This window comes from Anas platyrhynchos, chromosome 2, assembly GCF_047663525.1.
Source record: "Anas platyrhynchos isolate ZD024472 breed Pekin duck chromosome 2, IASCAAS_PekinDuck_T2T, whole genome shotgun sequence".
NCBI lineage: Eukaryota > Metazoa > Chordata > Aves > Anseriformes > Anatidae > Anas > Anas platyrhynchos.
In genome coordinates, this window is record NC_092588.1 from 29,149,216 (window position 1) to 29,162,781 (window position 13,566).

The following is a 13,566-nucleotide window of genomic DNA, read 5'->3' on the forward strand; positions in this document are numbered from 1 at the left end:
ATCAGTAAACTAATACTACAGGTTTCTAGTCTTCCGTGATTTGTCAAGGCAAAGACTGATAGTACATCGTACTTCTCTGTTGGCTAAATATTAGCACTGAAATATTCAATATACATGTATATCTATATTAGCATCTATTGAGGTGCAACATAAGCAGTCTTGTAGAGTCAAAAACTTGATACTGAGGGCCTGGCATAAACACCATGTTTCATTACTTCACATTCTGGGGTGATAGGGGTTATGCTGGAGCATCTCTAGACTGTTGCTAAGGACAGACTTCCAAGACAGACTTCCAGTAATAGATAAAGCTAACCTTGATGAAGCTGCTTCAGTAAATTTTCATCCAAGAGAAATCTCAAGAGCACTATGTGGCGCAAATGAGTGGTAAGAATTGGAAGTATTTTTTCCAAAGCTTTTGCTGATTCAAATTAAATTACTAATGTAGATGCACTCTCCACACAGCTGGTAATGTTTTATTTTCCTACTGTAGCTTCTTCATTTGAAATTCTAACAGGATAAAAAGGCATTGCAGATACTTTCTTTTTAGTGGATCTTGATTTCAATGTTTATTAATTTATTTTTCTATTAAGAATTTGTAAGCTTCAGTCCTAAATGAACGGAATAAAGAATATAAGTGCAAACAGTTGCAAATAAATATCTTGTAGTAACAAATACATAGAATGAACCTGTAGCACCTTTAAGAGTTTCTCAAAATGAGATTGAGCTTCTCTGCATCACATTATTGTTTTATTAGGTGTCACTAATTCTAGGCTAGATTTTCCCCTGTGATTTTCAGAAAAAAAAAAAAAAAAAAAAAAAAAAAAACTTTTGCATTCAAAAACAATTCCCTTCTCTCAATATGAAGATATTTTCTTACTTACCAAGACATAAATTTATGTAGAATAAAAGCCATTTAAAAGAGACCACTGGGCAAATTTGTATCCTACATATCCTAAGAGGTTATGACAGCTGATAGGAGACCACAGTCTGGTCTTTCCTTGACTACAAAATTGCTATTAAGATCCTTAAAACTGCATATCTAACAAAAGATGTGAAGAACATTTCTAGAGGAAAGTTGAAAAGCATGAAATAAATTATATGAGTTCCTTCCTTTTTTCAGCTCCAGATCTTGTCAGAAAGAAAATATATATATATTTCTAGAATTCTAATTCTTTCTCTTACCTTTTTTTTTTGTTTGTTTGTTTTGTTTTTGTTTTCTGCTTCTCGGGAATGATATCATACTTCTCTGTCATAATAAATAAATAAATAAATAAATAAATAAATAAATAAATAAATAAATAAAAGTAAGATCTATTTAAGATCCATTTCTTTTTAGGATGTTACTTATAGATGTAGTTGTTGAAAAGAAAACCAAAAAACATGTACGCAGATTAGTGCTGGCAAATAATTACTGCATGGAACTCCACTGGAATTAAGAGAGACTAAGACAGAGTAGCAGAGCAGAAGAAATCCAGTGTTTACACTCTGATTTATAAAGATCAATTTTCACATATTCTAAATCATAGAACTATGATTTATTTCTTTATACAGTGATACAGTAGGTAGTTAACATATCAGCAAGAATTATAACCTTTAGCAGCGTCAGCACTTTGTTGTTGAAATGAAGCATCCTCCTGCTTTGCTAATTCCAGCTATAGAATAAATTTCATTTTAACTAATCTATGATAGTGTTATTTATGGTGCTTACCTAATGCACTCTCTTTGGTTCCCCATCAGACGGTGAGAGCCATGTAGTCATGACTCAAAGTCAGTTTTCATCTCTGCTTTCACAGCAAGATGATAAGACTTACTGCATGTCAGCTCACACAAGCCAGGACTCACTTCATCAATTCATCATTTAATAAGTCAGGAAACTTTAATGTAGTGGATCTAGCTGTTGGTATAACTGTGCTTTCACTTCTGCTTTTCAGTCTTAAACATGACTTTTCCTTCATTGCAAGTCTTATAGGCTCACAATAGTGATCCTGAAAATTCAAAGGATCTTGTCTGATCATGCCTAAATCTCTAGTGAACCATTCCCTGCAGTGTTTATGCCAAAAGAAAGTAATATGGAAAGAATCACTATGACATCCTTAAGGGGGAAAAAAAAAAAAAAAAAAAAGTACAGTTACTATATAACTTTTCTCTCCCTAAATGGCCTTGTCTTTATATTACTAGCATTTATTATCATTTCTTATTCTGTTCTATTGAACTAAATGAGTTTTGGTTGTGTTTGGAAAGGAATGGAACTTGATGCAGCAATGGGTTTTCATTAAACTGAACTTATAGTAGCTTATGGTGAGTGCCAACAAGGCATAAAGGGAGAATTAACTGAGGTCTTACTGTCATCACATTTCTTGAGCCAAATATTCACTGGAGATCACTCAGGAGAAAAAAAATAATATATTGGAATGATTTCATCATAGTCTGTCAAGCACAAATAAACACAGATATTGAATCTCCGGGAACCTTAGAGAAAATACAGACAGCAGTAAGCTTTACAGTAATGTGACTTCCAGAAACAAAATATTGCAACAGAAGAAATATATTTTAGAAAGCAAGGTCTATCATAGCTCCTTAGCAAAGATAAATATTTCTACCCACTACAATTTAGGACATTAATTAAAGAAGCAGGTTGGTGACTGCTTCTTATCCAAGTGTTAGAACTGTTGAAAGTTATGACAGAGACTTCCTCATTTAGATTTATGCCTCTTGAGTGACTCTCCTCTTTTAATAAACCTTTCTTTTACTCATCTCATTACTGATCAGACAGCCTCACTTGTCAGAATGGACAGAGCAAACTACAATGGGAACTTGAATGAGCTACAGGCTAAAAATATGAAACAGAAAGTATAAGCAGGCATAGAAATAATAGTAACAGAAATACAGATTCTAAATAATAAAAATAATAGTTTTATGTGAAAATCTCAATTAAAACCCTGTTAATTCCATTAGATTGGAAGATGGAAACCTCATAAAAGTTTATAGCACACATTTTAATAATTCAGTAAAAAAAAAAAAAAAAAAAAAAAAGTTAAACTTGCATTAATTTAACTGCTATATTTACTTACAATGTTAAAACTAAGCCAAGTAAAATAAATAAGTTTAATGTTACAGCATAAAGTCAATAAATCAAACAGAAATAATCAGTGAAAATTTCATTTGACAATTTGTAAGTTAAATTTTGCTAAGCTTTGTCAAAATGTATTCCACATCATCAAAATGATATTGTGAAATTCTTTCTAGTGGAACTGTGCAATATTAGACTATATTAGTTGGCACTGATGAGTTCAGTTTAGTTTAGACTATAAATTTCCCTATTCTTTTTTTATAATCTGTTGATTTTATAAAATCATAGAATCATAGAATCATAGAATATCCTGAGTTGGAAGGGACCCATAAAGATCATAAGAAACTTTATTTTCTTTATAAAGTTTACATCACCTCTATCACTGATTTTAAGGGTAGAGCAGGATTTACTTTCAAGTGTTTTCTCAAGGACCAGTGGACTTGTGGTTAAAAATCTTCAGTACATTTCAGGTCTCTTTTCCTCTCATCTACATTTATTATTCAAATCATACCATCACAGAGAGCCAAACAATCTCCATTTGTACTGTACAACCACCATGCAGTAGAGTCACAGAGAAAACAGAAAAGGCAGAGGCATTGTAAACATAAACAAAATGAGCAGTAACTATTAATTTAATGTGTTTTAAAATTATTACTGTTCTATTTTGAGGATTGGTAGAGTTTATTTAGGCAAGGGTAAATGGTGTAAGAGAGGATACTTGGAGAAAGGACACAATGGTTGGAGCAGAGGAGGAAAAGTGGTAGTGAAGCTAAAATTATTCTAAAAGAACTTGAAGAAACAGAATTGGGTAAAATCAAACAATTATGACAGAGAAGGTTTAGTACACATTTATACATTGTATACATATCTCTTTGCTGAGATAACCTGTCTGACAGGTCATGAACAGAAATATCAAGCTGAGAACTTTTAATACACTTCCCATCTGGACTCCATCAAGATCCTGGTAGCATGTGGGAAGGTATATCAACCCCTAGGAAGCAGTATTAATGCAAATGGTCCTTGCACTGTTACCACAGACACTTCTGAGCTGACACAGGGAATCTCATCTGTTGTCTACCTTAAATACAAACAGGACATACAGATAGCTTACCTATTTGAAGTTAGAGATGTTGTTCAAGCAAAGAAACAATAGATGATATCTTTAACATGGAAATATTCAAGGACAGTCAAATTTATTCTCCAGGAGGGAAAGACTGAGGCTATATCCTTCTGTAAAATGGAAATATTCTCCATCCTAAAGCAGAGCACAAATTTGTACCAGAAGTTAAGCAAGGAAGAGAGCTATTGAGTCTCTTTACCATCTTAGGGCACTTGATTGAAAAGGTGTGAATATCCAAAACTCTTCTCCCTGTTCTATCACTTCATTTGGAAAAAAAAAAAATAAATAATAATGAAATAACAAGAAGGAAATTTTGCCTTGAAATAGAAGTTTTGCTTGGAGCTATCCAGCTCTCCTCTTGTACCTCACTAAGACCCTAAACATTGCTACCAGAGACAACCCAGTCAAACAAGCTGTTTTCTGTTTAATCTTTACTGGACAACATTATATATATATATATATATATATATATATATATATATATATATATATATATATATTCTCTTTCATTTTGCCTAATAGTGTGGTAACTTGCAAGACTAAAATCCTTCCAGAATTCTGTAACAATTCTCACTTCTAACCACAAAATCTGTCATTTTCATTTATATGCCCTGGCTTCTGCCCATATGAAGATGTTCATGATCTTGAGCAACATAATGTAAATGAACTTTCTCAGATGCAGAAGGCTTGACAATTCTGATTACTGCAAACTACTTCACAGGTTTGAGGCTGCTTCTTTTAACTCTAGGAGTCCTCATTGTACTGAGCATAAATTTGCTTTTTGCATAAACATAAATTTACTTTTGCCGCTTTTGCCAATATTTATGTTGATTAATCATTCCTTTTTTTTTTGACTGTCTAAAAAACAAAACCAAATTTTTTTTTACTTTGTAACTGTTCCTCTTCTGTGCTAAGGCTTCACTCAGCAAACGTCAGGTATGGCTTAAAAAAAAAAAATGCACAAAGAAAATCCACAAAAAAAAATCCCAACAAATTCTGCATGAGACAATCGTAATCAATAACTATCTAATTTGGATTACAAACTCATAAAATCTTAGTGTACTCATATACCTCTCTTGTTCTATTGCTAAATGGGACCTGTAGATGGTATTGGCTAGAACAATAAACCATTTTTGTATAAGAGCTGAAAGAAAAGGCACAAAATCACAGTGTAATAAATACAAGATAAAGTATGGGCTTTGTTCACAGTACCGAACTGCAGATTCCTAAAAACCAACTCTCAGTTTGTGAGTTGAAGAATACCCAAAAAGGATACATTAACATCCCAGTCAGCCTGGTAATAAAATTACAGAGAACTGGAAAATAGTCAAACAGTATTTCAAAATATATTTAATGGCAGTTGGTGCAGAGAAGTGAAAGTGAAGGCACCGATCTTTCCACATTTTGCATGAAAAACAGCATAAACATTTTCAATAACTATTTTTCAGGAGAAAATATGAATTAAATATCTTGTACTTCACAACAAATGACCTTTGAATAGATCAGTTTCTTTGTTTTCATGAAATGACGGGGCAAACAACAGATCAGATCTGAATAGAATAGACAGATGTGATTTCCCCCTGATAGGATGCTATTTTCTGCCAGGACTACTTTCTCAAGGAAGAGAGGGAGAAAATACATTGAAAAATGTCTTAAGAGTTAACATAAGGATAGGGAGATCACTCAGCAATTACAATCACAGGCAAAACAAACTCAGCATAAGGAGGTCTATATAATTTATTGCTAACAGACTAGAGCAGTGAGAAACTAAAAACAAACTAAAAATAGCTTTCTTGCCCCTTTGCCTACACCTTGCAGGAAGTCTAAGGAAGTATTTAGACACAGAAGAGCAAATGGCCATGAGAAAGAGCCAAATACCCAGGGAGAGGGAACCAGTGCATGCTAGTGCTGGTAGTAGAAAGCTATCCGGCTCTACACACACATTCCTTGTCATTTAGCACCATGGGGTTTCACACATGCTTCAGTCAATACAAAATTTAAACAGAAAATCTCAAACTACTTTACAGAAAATGAGCTTATTTTCTTATTGTCTATGTAGCAACAAAATGTTTTTATGTATCTTTGATGTTTTAAGAAACTTCAACTCACAATTGTTTTTTGTTACTCACTAGGTAGATATCAGTTTTTCCAGTAAGAACCTGTAAGCCCTTTGTTTTACTTAGTTTGAGGACTGAGTCAACTAGGTTACTAGGTTGACAAAGGGGTTTGGGTTGGAAGGGACCCTTATAGATCATCTAGTCCACCTCCACCTGCCATGGGCAGGTACATCTTTCACATCATCAGCAAATTCAGCTTGCCCACTTGACATTTCCTTCTCCTGGGATTTAGATTTCAGTTTATTTAGCTTCTAAATAAAGCAGGTAAAGAAAAAATACAGTTTTCAATAAGCACTGCCGTTTATAAATTAAGCATGTCCCTTTCATGTACTGTCTTTGGCTACATTTACACTGGATACTTTTGGACATAATTCTTTAGACAAGTTCTGTGATTCCTTCTTTCTGTCCTTTGTTTCTAGGAAGTGCCAATGAAAAGACTGAGAGACTATATTTGTTTGAAGGTTAATATGCACAAGTTACTGTTAATCCAACAGTGGCTTCCTTTTGGGATGATTTATCCACAAATTATATTGTACAGAATATTAAGCATATTTATTATGCGGCCTATAGTAACCCAGCATTGTTTTCAGTATCTTTTTTTATTATTAATTAAAAAGCAAATAACACTGCAAAGAAATTGGGTGTTCATGGGAACATAGAAAAGAGAAATCCATTGAATGTTGAAAACATTTAAATTCGGCACCTGGGAAATGACTATTTTGGTCATCAGTTCAAAAGGTATACAAAGGAGGGATAAAATAAGAATACAGTCAAATTTCCATCTCTAGAATTTTTCAACTATTTGTTTTTAGTCAAAGACAACTATAACAAGAACCTACTTAGGTATTGCACTTCACACTTTTCACCTTAAATAAAGGGAAACTTAATGTTTGCTATTATACTGTCAGACACACAAATAATTATAGTTGGCTACTTGTAAGTTATTATTTTGAATTCTGGGAAAAAAAAATAATAATCTAAATATATTGTCTGTGGACATTGTTAATGAATATAACTAAACAGCTTTTTTATAAGTAACATGAGATATTAAATTATTGTTCTAATAGTTAATAATAAAACCAAGCAGATAATCCTTATACCAGCCTTAGAGTGCAAATAAATTGTGAAATAACATTTTTTTTACAATTTTTCTAAAAATATGCAAAATTATTTAATAGTGACTTTTCAAATAATCCTTGTTTAGTTTATTCCTGTACATGGGTGATATTCAAATAAGATTAGGTGTCTGCTTAAAATAATAACTAAGAGAATAACTGCATTTTTCATGAATGTTCATATCAAATTTAAAGTACCTTATCTTCAATTGTTTTCATGCTTCCATTACAGGCAATTTTGCCAAATATTTGCAAAATGCACATAGGTGAAGCATGAAAATTCCCAAGTGAATTTCAAAGTGTAGAATTATCAGATAACATGGATTTAATGTTTTACACACACTTTGAGTATAAAATAAGATTCCTTTTCAATTAGGTGTGTTGATCATTCCATGAAGAAAAGAAAGAACATCACATAGCTATCTACTTAACAGACATAATTAAATATATATATATATATTTGTTACAAGAAACTAAATTTTTTTCTCTATGGTAAGTAAAGTATCCACCAGGCAGTCTGATAGAGCAAGCCCTTGTGTGTTTCCTACAAAATTTATTCTCTGACACCATTAGTCCTCTCCCTAGAACTCCACTGAGGGTTAGCTCCAAACCTGTCCTCTTCTCCCTTCATGTACTCCAGGCTGGAACAGTACTCCTCCCTTCTTACTGGGGTGGTGGAGTAATGGAAATACCACATCCTGGACCCAAGCCTGGATCCTGCCACCACCTTGGCCTTACCACCAGCAGGTTTTTTGTAAGTCTGTCATGTCCAAATAACCAGTACAACAAACACTGTTCATCAAAAAGACTGTCTACTTTTGAACAGGGAAAAAAAAAAAAAAAGTGTGAAAAGTGTCCAGGAGCATCTTAATACTGCACAATAAACTATTGTTTATTAGTTATTCACCCACTGCTAGTTATCGTACAGACCTTCTCCACTTATTCAATTAGGCGAGTTTTTCCATACATGAGATAAACCTATCGAAAGCAAGCACAATGAATGTTACTGGTATCAACCTGTCTGTACAATGAATTGCAAGGCTTCCATTCAAGAAATGTAAAACTCACTTTTTACTGTGTTCACAACAACCTGTTTTGAAGTATCACTTCAATTTCCCTGAACTGTCACTACCAATTAATATAGAAAAACTTGGAGTTTAAAATTTTATTTTTTTTTGTCCCAAGATATTTTTAAAATCAAGATGGATGATTTCTCTGATTCTCATCTATAACACTCTACAATACACAACAGCTAATGTGAACATAAGTTAGAACTATTAATGTTCCTGAGTTTTTGTGCAGAGGCATTAAAATAAATGTGTAATAATAACATTTTAATAAAAATTGACATTATTATGCCCATGGCATTAATGTTTTGACATAATGGATATAATATCTTCCACATAATGTGATGAAATTACATGTATATTAAAAAGGAAACAAACAAGCAAATGCGATACAAAGAAGGGCCCATATATATTAAATCATGTCATCGTTAAATCAGTAGTAAGATCTCATACATTAAATGATGTAAAATATAAACATTGATAGTTTTTGAATAGCAAAGTTTGTGAAGAATTTTAATAGATGTCTGCAAAGATGACATTTACATCTTTTCCTTGTTTTTTCAAATTATTCAATTCTCTATTAGTGATAAGCCATTTGTTCTTTACTGAGTCAGGAAAGAAATATTTCTGAGTCAGATTATGAATAACACTATTTCTTACTTTTTTAAAAATTGTATAACTTTTGATATGTGATTTCTGTTAGATGGTAACAAGGATAGTGAATTCAGTATATAGTTTTTAGATGTTTTTGTAAGAAGACATTTGAAATATACAAAGCACTATTTTCTAGTAACAAAAGATTTGCTTATGAATTATTCAAGATAGAACAAATCACACCAACATCGACTAATATAAGGTTTAGTCCTATTGTATACTGGTCATCTGACCATCTTTGTTCATCTCTGCCTTCTTGGCCTTGCTAAGCTTTTTCCAAGCTACTTCATGTCCATAAATATATCTATTTTATCACAACTGTTCAGTATGTAATTCATGTCAAAGCTCTCTTGACTTTCTTGCTCTGTTGTTTCCTCACCGGACAAACATTGCCTGTATACAACTTCCTATGCCACAAACCACCACCCCCCCCCAAAAAAAAAAAAGATACATTTTTTTCATATCAAACATGTCAGACCTTAAAACTGTCAATAGAAATAGCACATACAAAAATGGAATTGAATTGGAATGCTATTGTAGTCATGGGCTCTGTTTTCCTGAGAATTCCTGCCAGAAACCTATTAAAATAACAAAACCATAGAAAAATAAATGAGATGATAGCCATATCCCTGATAATTCTTCTCTTTGTAGATTATACATTCTCATTATTATTTTTTTAAGTAATTAAAATGTTACTTAATAAACATGTAAAAAAATTCATTTTCTTAGAGATTTCTAGGGGGGGGATTTTCCCAATAGTTCCAGCAGTTTTTATTTTTCTGTTTTCCAAGGAAGAAATTGAGTTATAGGCAGTAGGTATTCAGAAAAAAATAAACAAAATACATACAGTTCTAGCAAATAAGCAAATAAATAAATAAATAGACAAACAAACAAACAGTACAAACACATTTGTAAGTGATCATGAAGTAATTTACCGGTATTTCAAAGCACTTCATCCAGTGGTTATAACCTCTTTGTCTCCTCTAGGGTAGACAAGCACTCACTGAAACATTTTAGCTTGAATATTGGTAGCAACATCATAAGATTTACTGAATGCACACTTGATGTTAAGATCATCTCATTTTTTTTGGAATTTCTTTTAGGAGGATAGTGACCTACTGCCATTCTATTGTACTGTGTACAATTTATATGACACCAGAATGCCTCCAGGTTCAATACGCACTATTGAGAGTAAAACAAATTATACCCATAGGTTTTTTTTCAGCTGTTTAACAGCATAGAATGAGTTCAAAAGGGGATAAAAAATAAAAATAAAATAATGGAATAAAATAAAACAAAATAAAATAAATGAAATAAAGTTAAATAAAACATGAAATAAAATGCCAAGACAGAAAAGTAAAATCAATTATAACATATTTCATGTGGGATTCAGTTTGGAAGAATACATATTTATTTTGAAATATCTATACTTTCACTACTGAAAAATGAATTTATCAAAAATCCAGACAATTAAAAAATAAAAATAAAAATAAAAATAAAAAAAAATCAAACCCACACACAAAAAATAATTAAAGTATCAAAACATGTTTTCCTGAATATTTTTAGATATTTTCAATATTTTTTTTCAGTTGTGATTTTAATTAAATACAGAGACGTACATACCTTTCTACTCTTCTTTAAGGATTAAATCATAGAAGTGAAAATATTTCCATTAAATTTGGAACAGAAGTTGTAAAAGGCTCTTACCAATGCTTAACAACATTTATCAGCAAATGAAAGCAAAACTGGGGATGGACCAAATTTAAAAAGTCTAGTAAAGGAAACCTTCAAAACTTTGGAAAAAGTGTTCTTCAGAGTGAACTGATGGTACACACTACACTGGATCATACTGGATAAGAAATAAAAGCATCACTGATTACTTATGTATTTACTTATTTTATTTACTAAGGAAAGATACAATTATATATATTATTGAAATATTAGGTAATTTCTTGGGATCAGTTAGATGTATGTATGTGGTGGGTGGGCTAAACTTTGCAAGTTTAACTTAACAAAAGAAAACAAGAAGGTTGTGGAGATTGCCTAACTACACAAGCAAGGACAGCACAAACTGCACCAACCCTGGGTAAGCATGGGGCAAATTGCTTGATTCGTACCAATGCAGCTGTTGTATTCTTCCACTAACCAAGGAACCAACCAGGGAAGCAAGTGGGCCTATGCTTATATTTAAGCTATACGGGCTGATGTAGAGTTATAAATTCACTTATATTGCACTTGTTTCGTACAGCCAGAAAGTACTTCTTGAAGAAGTAATGTTTTTAATTTTCACAACAGTTTGCTTCAATGTACGTGAGTCATTCTTGTGGGTACAAGTGTGACAATCACAAGCAATCAACCAGATAATTTACCTTAATAGGCCAAGAAGCATTATAGTCAATCCTAAAGTAATGACTATAGCTTTTCAGATTATTTTACGTAATTTCATTTGACCATATTCTAATTTGATGTAACGGTATGGTTTTCACTAAAATAGAACAACTTCTTAAGTAGACAAGCTTGAAGTTCTACACTTTTACTTTCCCATGAGAGCAATAAAAACAACAACAAAAGATGGTCTTTTTTCCAGCTTACTGCCTGCATGGGTAATATATACAACTTGTGTAAAGCAATTATGATGTTTACTCAGATTCACTTTGTTCATTTGCTCTTCCATGCATATGTTCCATATAATCTGTACAAGGACATATATTTTCTCCTTAGAGCGTGACTATGGTCTGAATCACCTGAAGGTCTTTGGAAATATGTGTAAAATAGTCATAGACTGTCAGGGTCCTGAGAGCAGTAACTGGGCTTAATTGCACTGAACAGACTCATCTGGAATCCCCAGCCTCTGTCCAGGATCTCCATTTATGTTCAGGCCTTGGGTGTATTATTATGTTGTATGACCTGAGTCAAGTGAGTTGAAGATAAAAGACAAGTGGGTGACCTAGATGAGGGAAAGCACCAATAGCATCCTGTTCAGCGATGAATTTCCTATAAAATTAGATGGTGGTTGGTTGAGGTGTTACATTGGTCTTACATCCTATATAAATTACAAGTGTTTTAATTTCACAGAATCACAGAATTTCTAGGTTGGAAGAGACCTCAATATCATTGAGTCCAACCTCTGACCTAACACTAACAAGTCCTCCACTAAACCATATCCCTAAGCTCTACATCTAAATGTCTTTTAAAGACCTCCAGGGATGATGACTCCACCACTTCCCTGGGCAGCCCGTTCCAATGTCTAACTATCCTTTCGGTAAAGTTCTTCCTAACATCCAACCTAAAACTCCCCTGGCGCAACTTTAGCCCATTCCCCCTACAGCCTCCTTTAAGGTATCTGTAGAGAGTGATAAGGTCGCCCCTGAGCCTCCTTTTCTCCAGGCTGAACAAGCCCTCAGCTGCTCCTCATAGGATTTGTTCTCCAGACCCCTCACCAGCTTCATCGCCCTTCTCTGGACTCGCTGAAGCACCTCAATGTCCTTCTTGTAGCAGGGGGCGCAAAACTGAACACAGTACTCGAGGTGCGGCCTCACCAGAGCTGAGTACAGTGGGACGATCACTTCCCTAGCCCTGCTGGCCACACTGTCTCTTATACAAGCCAGGATGCCGTTGGCCTTCTTGGCCACCTGAGCACAGTGCTGGCTTATATTCAGCTGACTAAGTGAATGAGTTCTTGTTAGCAACCTAGACAGTGATGCTGGACTCACTGTCCCTAGTATACCTCAAAGCTTCCCTTCATCGTCTTCCTCTTACTTACAGAACCTACAAAGGAAACTACAAACCTAGAATGTGGGAGAACAGTGCCAACATAACCTAACAAGTTGTTAAAACAATAATGGTCATAGTTGCCAAATACATCAGTTTATGATATTTAACCCTATTTACCTGAAACTCTAGTGTTTGAGCTAACTTTTTCTTTGAGGTGCCATGGTTTAATTGGCATCTGAACTGAAGGAAACAAATTGACACTGCACAAAAAATGATATTTCTTTAAATTTTCCTTGATTTTTATATGAAGTTATCTCCATATAAATGTCTAATTTAGAGTATATGTCATATTATGTGGCTATCATTGTTCTAATTATAAATATTCTGTGAACCAAGGCCATAAAAATCTGTCTTCACATTCCTGTTGGTTTCACAATAAAACTAATTTAACTTTATGATATAGTGCATTCAGAAATGATCATCTGCATGGAAACTGATTTGAAAAAAATAAATAAACGGTAACAATGTTTGGACTTACTAATCAAGTTAGTTTACAGAATGACATACCAATTATTACCAGAAATTTTTATGGATAAATCTAGTAGCTATATTTAGAAGTTCTTCAGTAATCTGTGCAGATGTTTCATTTTCTTCCTCAAAACCCTATGCTTATAAAGGCGGCACTAGGGTAACACAGAAGCAGAGTGCA